General features: G+C 43.0%; 2 long non-coding RNA genes across 2 annotated transcripts; both read left to right on the top strand.

The window, feature by feature from the left end:
- Nucleotides 1–3,863: 3,863 nt before the first annotated feature.
- On the top strand, nucleotides 3,864–7,502 carry LOC142283788 (uncharacterized). The gene is made up of 4 exons (XR_012745385.1): nucleotides 3,864–4,066; nucleotides 6,538–6,956; nucleotides 7,063–7,328; nucleotides 7,427–7,502. It is a non-coding gene; the product is annotated as an uncharacterized LOC142283788 (long non-coding RNA).
- Nucleotides 7,503–7,606: 104 nt separating this feature from the next.
- On the top strand, nucleotides 7,607–8,205 carry LOC142283789 (uncharacterized). Its single transcript, XR_012745386.1, has 3 exons — nucleotides 7,607–7,673; nucleotides 7,778–7,861; nucleotides 8,133–8,205. It is a non-coding gene; the product is annotated as an uncharacterized LOC142283789 (long non-coding RNA).
- Nucleotides 8,206–8,548: the final 343 nt, after the last annotated feature.

The following is an 8,548-nucleotide window of genomic DNA, read 5'->3' on the forward strand; positions in this document are numbered from 1 at the left end:
GTCACAAGAAACACAATGCTACAAAGGAAGACCAGACAACCACACGAACATCACACACAACATCAAGAAGAAGCCACACTACAACACAAGAACGCCTTACTAACTCCGGAAGCAGAATCTCAGACACAACAGCCAGAAGAGAATCTTCCACAAACTAAGGACACACAAGGCCTAAATGTATCATCGAACAAACTGCCTCAGGATGACCAGACAACACAACTAACTGCGGCACAGGAGGTACAGCAGAGGGAGAGGGCAACTCACAGGAAAAAGGGACATTGTGTACACCCCAAACTGACGCTATGTTCTGTCCACCTCTTGGCTCACATGATTACGGCTTCTTTGCTTGGCTGGGGTACTGGCCCCGCTACCCCCCTTATATAGCCAAACGCCTCTTTCACAACTACACCAGCACTCTCACAAAAGCTAGCTGACCAATAAAATCTAAAAAAAAATAAATAAAAATTGGGCCTACCTCATAGCTCAATATGTCTCGGCCGCCAAGAGGGTGGACATCAAAAGGTCACTGACTCACAATGATTGGTACTTGGCTTTCTGACACGCAACACCTTCTGCCATTCACACTGTGACATAGTTCACACACTTGCCCCAATCACTTTGCCTACAACACGATGCTACATAGATCCCTCACGCTCAATGAACACATACTGTCACTCACAGCGCGCTCATCAGAAACTCCTTTTCTGGACTCTAAGACATAATTGCCTAATTCGGACTATTTGTTTAACTTTCCTAGCTTGACCAGACCACACTTTACGCTTCCAGGGTGCCAAGGGGTCGCAAGCGAAAATATGCCAGGGATCATGAAAGAAAAACAGCAGCAGCCGCAAATAAACAACAACGTCGCAAAGAAGAGACACTTCAACAAACTGCCGCCAAAGAATAAAAATTTATCTTTGACCAAAAATATACTGTGTCTTCCTTCCATTATTAGTCAAAATCATACATTAACTACACAATAAATTCTAGAATACCCGATGCGTTAGAATCGGGCCACCATCGTGTGTGTGTGTGTGTGTGTGTATAATATATATATATAAAGGTAAAATATATCTTTGTACCGTGTTAGCTATATATATATATATATATATATATATATATATATATATATATATATATATATATATATATATATATATATATATATATATATATATATATATATATATATATATACACATATATATATATATATATATATATATATATATATATATATATATATATATATATATATATATATATATATATATATATATATATATATATATATATATATATATATATATATATATATAGGGATGAGTCACCTGAAGCATATACAATAATTATGCATTTTTGTGAACAAAAGAAAAAACTATAACTTAAAAGTTGCTTATTATCAATAACCCATATTTACAGGAACATGGTTTTCTGTTTGCAAATATAAATTGACCATATTTGCAAATTTATCTATAAACCACAAAAAACATTACTATGTCTTTACCTTTAGAGCTGCCGCATTCAAAATCGCAAATGTGGTATATAGTAAATAAATAACGGTCACATTCATTACATGGGAAAATTCCCAACTTCGATATACTGTATAAGTGAAAGGTCATGATCTTTTGATGTAATAGTTTTTCTTTTGTTCATTAAAATGCACAAAAAAAGCTAAGCAAAAATAGGATGTGCAATATTTGCGATGTCCACAAGATGGCAATAGATATTCAAGAAAGTGAATTAAAGTAAAGTAAAAGTGTGAATAAATGATGCACAATTGCAAACAAGAAAACACATGATGGACAAAATGGGTATGCAAATCTTGCAATGTCCACAAGATGGCAATGTTTGATCAAAAAAGTGCATAGTAGTATAGGTCTGAATAATTGCAGTTACAAACAATGTAACAGTGTTTGACCACAGAAAAAAAATGTGTATCACCATACATACAAGGCAATGCATGGTAATTCTAGTGACATACAACGGTGAACAAAGACAGTGCTCAGAAGATGTAGCAGAGATACTCAAAGAACACAAGCAGAAAATCCATAAAGGGAACATGGAATGGAGGACCCAAGGGACATAAGAGGACAACCGACTCAGCTGGCTCCCAGACAAGGTCACAGAAAGCACCGAACTTGCGGTTTGCAAAGTAAGGACCATGCTATTCATTGTAGGTCTCTATGCCTGGACTCTTAAAATGAAAAATGGCAGTGACTTGGAGATGCGCCAGGACTTTGTTCCATGGCTGTCAAAATTGTGGACCTGTGGAAGCACTAGGAGGTGCGAAACGGCCGTTGTCCCATGGGGGCCTGCACCCGGCTCTCTCCCCGCTTTTTAATGCACTTCCTGTATTAAATAAAGCACGTTTTGGATATCGAATGGATTATGCTGTTGTCTTCTGATCTCCTGGGACTCATCATGGCTGTCAAAATTACCTAAATTGAATTCCACATAGCAAAAACAAAAAAAAAAACAGTTGCAGTATGCCAAACCCAAGAAGATCGGAGTACGTTTTCACTAGACAATTATCACAAATATTCCTAACAATTTCAACCAAACAGTAAGGGTGCTTTACATGCTGCGACATCGCTAACGATTTATCGTCAGGGTCACGGTGTTTGTGACGGACATCCGGCGTAGTTAGCGGCATCGCAATGTGTCACACGTATGAGCGACCTTAAACGATCTCAAGAGAGACAAAAATCGTTGGTTTTGGAGATGTCGTCCAAACACCAAAATTCGTTGTCTGCTTAGTAGCGATGTTGTTCCTCGTTCCTGCGGCTATATGTGACACCGCAAGAGCGAGGAACATCTCCTTACCTGCCTCCACAGGCAATGAGGAAGGAAGGAGGTGGGCAAGATGTTACGTCCCGCTCATCTCCGCCCCTCCGCTTCTATTGGCCGGCCGCTTAGTGACGCCGCAGTGACGTGGCTATGATGCCGAACACACCTCCCCCTTGAGGGAGGGATTGTTCGACGGTCACAGCGACGTCGCTGACAAGGTATGTGCGTGTGACGCTGCTGTAGCGATAATGTTCGCTACGGCAGCGATCACGACATATCGCTGGAACAATGGGGGCGGGTGCTATCGCGCTCGACTTCGCTAGCAATCGCTAGCGATGTCGCAGCGTGTAAAGTACCCTTAAAACGCTCACTCGATGGGTGAAATGATAGTTAAAAGGGAATCTGTCACCACATTTAACCTATTTAAACTGTTAATATGGGCAGACAGGTCATAGAAAGCTGACAATAGTCTTACCCTTATGTCTCATATCAGATGCCTTATTGTGGATAAATCTTATCACTTTATGTAAATGAGCTGTTCCAGGCTATGGGGCGACGTTGCCTTTAAGATAATCCAGAGATGATTTTAAATAAAAGGGCGCTACCAGTGTGATGTGCGATGGTTGCTTTCTTCTCTCACTGCAAAGCTGTGTGTGATTATAACTGACATTTCTGCAGATGTCTCTCAGCTTCAGCCTCCAGATTGCAGGCAGTGTTTCAATATTGTGACAATGAAGCAGAGCGGAGAGAGCTGCAAAAAAAATGTGTTTGCAAGAAGTCAAATTTCATTTCAACTGTTCTGTGTCAGTTACTTGTCTCCCACTGGTAACACCCTTTTTATTTATAAGCAGCTCTGGAGGCGGAGTTATCTTCTGTGCAGCATCCACCCCATAGCCTGGTAGAGTTCAATTATACAGCTCTGGGGGGGCATGGCCTGGACGGCAATGCAAGGAGACGTGTCTGGAGCTCTCCTGCAAACACCCGCAATAAGTACCTGATACACCGCTATTACCGCTGCCTCAGCCGGCTGACTGGATAGTACGGTGGTGGGAATTTGTCCGGGGGTGAGTCTGGTGGATCCGGAGCGGTGCCATGGTCCGTCGCCGGCAGAAAGACACTGGGGGCGGGAAAGTCCCCAGCTCCCAAGATGGTGCCATGATAAAGTAGGACGCTGAGAAAGCCAATGCAGCCTGCCAGCAGCGGATGCAGGTCGCAGCAAAGCTGGTGATGTTTGCTTGGAATTCAGAGAGATCCCTGCAGAATACAGATAACAGAGGTGAGGAGGAGGAGGGAAAAGACGCCGCAAGCTCTGATGAGATGGGGGATGGTGAAGAGCAGCAAGATTGGGCTTTCTCCACCTCCCGTGCACATAGTGCAGAGGAGGCTCCAGAAAACCCCACTTTAAAGGACGTGTTTGCAGTGGTGTCTTTCTGTAAACAAGCCCTGACTACCCTTACAAAACAAGTTACAGGAATACAGGCAGAGGTGGCTGGCATTAAGAAAGACTTGAAAAAAGCTGACCTGAGAACAGGAGCTGTGGAGGAAAGAGTGGGGATAACAGAGGACCATATCACAAAATTACAAAAGTCTGAAAAAACATTTGCACAGCAGATAGCTGAAGTCATGGCAAAAAACGATGACCTAGAGAATCGCTCTAGAAGGAACAACATCAGGATTGTTGGCATCCCTGTGAAAGCGGAAGGAAGGAACCCCACTGAATATGTATAAGGCTGGCTCAGGGAAAAAATTGGTGCCGATGCCTTATCCAAGCTCTATGCTGTGGAACGAGCACACAGAGTCCCAATGCAGCCACAGCCAGCGGGCAGGGGTCCTCGCACTATGCTAGCCAAGCTCCTTAACTACAGGGAAAGGGATACTATACTACGAAAGGAAAGACACAAGGAGGATCTTATGATTGACGGCCAGAGAATTGCCATGTACCCGGACTACTCCATTTCTGTTCATAAGCTACGTATGACTTTTACTGGAGTAAAAAGGCGCCTGCGAGAGATGGGGGTGCAATACTCAATGATGTTCCCGGCAAAGCTGAGAGTATCGGCCTTGGAGCGGGTGCACTTTTTTACAACTCCGGAGGAAGCCATGCAGTGGTTGGACGCAAACGAAAAGCGGATCCGTGCGAAGGAATGATCTGACTGTCTGAATCTGCAGTATATTAGAGAAGGCTGGCTAAGGTCTACGACATCCTCAGGAGCTTACAGGGGACCCTTCTTGTTTTTTTCTGTCTCCCCCTTTTTTTTTAACCCCTCCTTCCCCTTTGGGATTGAGGTAGTATGCTGGGGGAATGCGAAGGGTTTGATGTGAGCTTCGCAGGACATGGGGACTGCCTAATGAGGTGTGGTAGTGGTGTCTACAATTTGAGATTCCAGTTTAATTACTGTTTGCCATTTTACTGTTATACTGGTTGAGGGGAATATGATTATATAGAGAAAGGGTGGGAGTGGAGAACTATTGGAAAAGGGACGAGTTTCAAAATGTGTCTAAGAGGGGAAGACGGGGAGGTGGGGAGGAATTTAGCAGGGATTATGGACCAGGTTTGGAAAACCCGATGCTTCATGGGAGTACTCAAGAACAGGAGGTGACAGGGAGCAGGGGGGGAGGGGAGCAGGAGGGGAGGGGAAAGGTAGGGCAAAGGCAGCATGGAGAGGTACTACAAAGGTTTGATGGTTTTACTGGGTGGGATCATGGGGGATAGAATTAATGTGTTGAGTTGGAATATTAGAGGGTTATCAGATAGGTCTAGGAGAGCAGTAATAATTAAATATATCCAAGGCCAGAATCCGTCAGTAATATGTCTACTAGAAACGCATCCTACAAAGGAGACAACACATGTTTTAAATAGGAGATGGGTGCAGAAGGCCTATCATTCCACCTTTTCCAACTATGCAAGGGGTGTATCACTGCTGATCCATAACTCTGTGCAATATGAAGAGATAGAAGTGTATGTGGATAAAGAGGGACAGTGTGTGGCCGTCAAGTGTAAAATATTTGGCAGACTCATGTGTCTAGCTATAATATATATACCACTTCCATATATGTGCACCAAACTAAAAGGAGATAAGGGAGTTCTCTGAGAAGGGTGAGGGGGGGGGGTGTAATCCCATTTTTACTGGTGGGGGACTTCAATAATGTGATAGACCTGTACTGGGATAGGAGTAGTAGACCTCCAGGTATTCAGGATAGTTGTATGACTTTGTTTGGCACTCTTATTGGGGAACTTGGAATGGTGGAGTAACGAATGTGGGGGGTATCATGCTTCTCTTGTTACTCGGCTTCACATAAAACCTTGTCCCGAATTGACATGGCTCTAGCTAGTGATCTGATGGATGCAATGATAGGCGAAGTGCAATATCTGACAAGAGTGATTTCGGATCATAGCCCAATTTTAGTGTCCATGCGACGGGGGATCCTGAAAAGGGGAAGGAGGGGAGAGTGGAAGCTTCATCCAGCATGGATTCATCATATTAATATGGGGAATATAGAACGGGATCTCGGGGAATTCTTTATCCACAACGAGGGTAGCACTGGTCCCCTGATGGTGTGGGATGCAATAAAGGCATACCTCAGGGGGCTCCTGTTCAGGGATATCTGTAGTCCAGAGAGTAAGATAGGACCTAGCGTCACCTTTGACAGGTTCTCTGGAGTAATAGAAGTATACTAGAGGAAAAATGAACATCTAATATTGATTTGTAAAATATCCTCTAAACAATATGTTCTCCTTTTTTACAGAACTAATTATCCTGTCTATGAGCACCTCCTGTCACTTCCTGATTGACGCCATTCTTCACCTTCTTACAAGCCAGCTATCCCATCCTTCACTGGATCCACTCAGTTACGTCTTGCAGGCACCTACACCACTGTATTAGTCACAGTACTACTGCCCATGCGCGGTCTGCGTCTCACAGCCTCTCATTCACTTCCGCGTTCCAGAAACCGGAAGTGATGAGTACACACACGTCATCATTAGCATCACCAGCGCTTATGGCATCTGCGCATGCACGGCGTGCGTTCCACGCCAGCATGCAGTACTTCCGCGTGTCACACACCGGAAACCACGTCTCCAGCCTCACCTGTTATACAGACCCGTCCATAGCAGCATCGCACTGCACAGGACGCACAGCGCGCACATCCACCACCACAGACGGATGGTAAGTGACTCACCCATCTACTATGGAAATCCTCTTTTTCCTGGATTACCTATATTATTTACTCCCTTGTCTTCTTCCCTCTCTCCTTTGTTTTCCCTCCTCCCAGTTTGTCTCTATCCCCTCAGTCTGTATCCTCTATAGGAGTTTCTGCAGTATATCACCTATAACCAGGATTTACTACTATGAACCAGCCTTCTGAATGATATAGTAAATATCTCTTCTCTACCCCAAATTACCTTAATATCTGTTCACTTCATGGATTTTACTTAATCATTACTTACCTCTTACAGACTTACTCCATTAATGCTAAGTGAATGCTGATATGGCCTTTTGACATTTCCCTTATGGTTCATCCTGATATTCAATTTTGAGGTAATAGAGAACTTATCCATGCACTTCTTCATTTCTCATCTAAACATTATTCACATATGATACATCTTGATTTCTCTTCCCTTTTCCATCTCCATAAGGATCACTGACCCTATACCAGCCACCAGTGAAGTCATACGGTGTGATACGAACGCCTTACACAGACAAGGCTATATCTTTACTATTTGACATAGGTACGTTTTTCACCTATCTCATAGCTTTACACACTTGCCTCCTTGTGAATTATGTAAATCATTTGGATTTCCGCATATTCCCTTAACAGGGCTATCTATACTTAGTCCGGTTGGCCATAATCCTGAAAAAAATATATCTATTACAGTTTCATAGGTATGTTTTTTCCCCCGTTTTTGCCTCCTTCTCAACATCATACTCTATAAACATAAACCTAGTGCAATTAATTACCATATAATAATTTCTCTCCTGTACTATAGGTAGAGACTATTTGCCACATTCTCTTTATCACGTAGCGACGTGTGTTTCCACTACATCTTCACTTGGATTCCTGTCCATTTTGGGTGAGCCACTTCTCCTCCGATTAGATCTCCTCATCATATGATAGGTGTCCTTCCCTCTCCTTATTTATGCACTTTATATCGCTCTTGTCATATGAACCTACCGATATATGCCAATATAAGGTGCTTATGTTTTGACGTTGGTCTCTGTATTGTATCTTCCTCATAGCTGTACCATGATGTCATGTTCTGTCAATGCTATTATGTGTACTGTGAGCTTTGTTCACTGATCTTTGTTTTTCTATTTGTTTTTTCATATGTAAAAACACTGCAGTCAGACTGTCCGACCGGATGAAGGCCTATGGTCGAAACGTCGTCTAGGCGGACTCTCTGCTATTGTATAGCACCATTTTCACGCATTTAAAATAAAAAGAAAACTAGATCAAGATTCACTGAATTTGTGTCCATTCCTTATGGGAAATTACAGTGTGCTGGGGTTCATTTTTCATCAGGGATATCTGTAGATGTAAAACATAGACTAGGCAGGATGAGAAAAATAGCCTGAGGTGGCGGAGGGGGAAGGTGTATTGCCTGAATCTATGAGAGAAGCAATAATAGTAGTAATTCCTAAGGAGGATAAAAATCCGAGGCTTCCAGACTCATATAGACCAATCTCGTTATTAACGGCGGACGTGAAGCTTCTGGCTAAAGTGTTGTCAAACCGGCTGACTGGAGTTATATCTAACCTAA

Source organism: Anomaloglossus baeobatrachus, unplaced genomic scaffold (genome assembly GCF_048569485.1).
Source record: "Anomaloglossus baeobatrachus isolate aAnoBae1 unplaced genomic scaffold, aAnoBae1.hap1 Scaffold_5466, whole genome shotgun sequence".
Taxonomy (NCBI): domain Eukaryota; kingdom Metazoa; phylum Chordata; class Amphibia; order Anura; family Aromobatidae; genus Anomaloglossus; species Anomaloglossus baeobatrachus.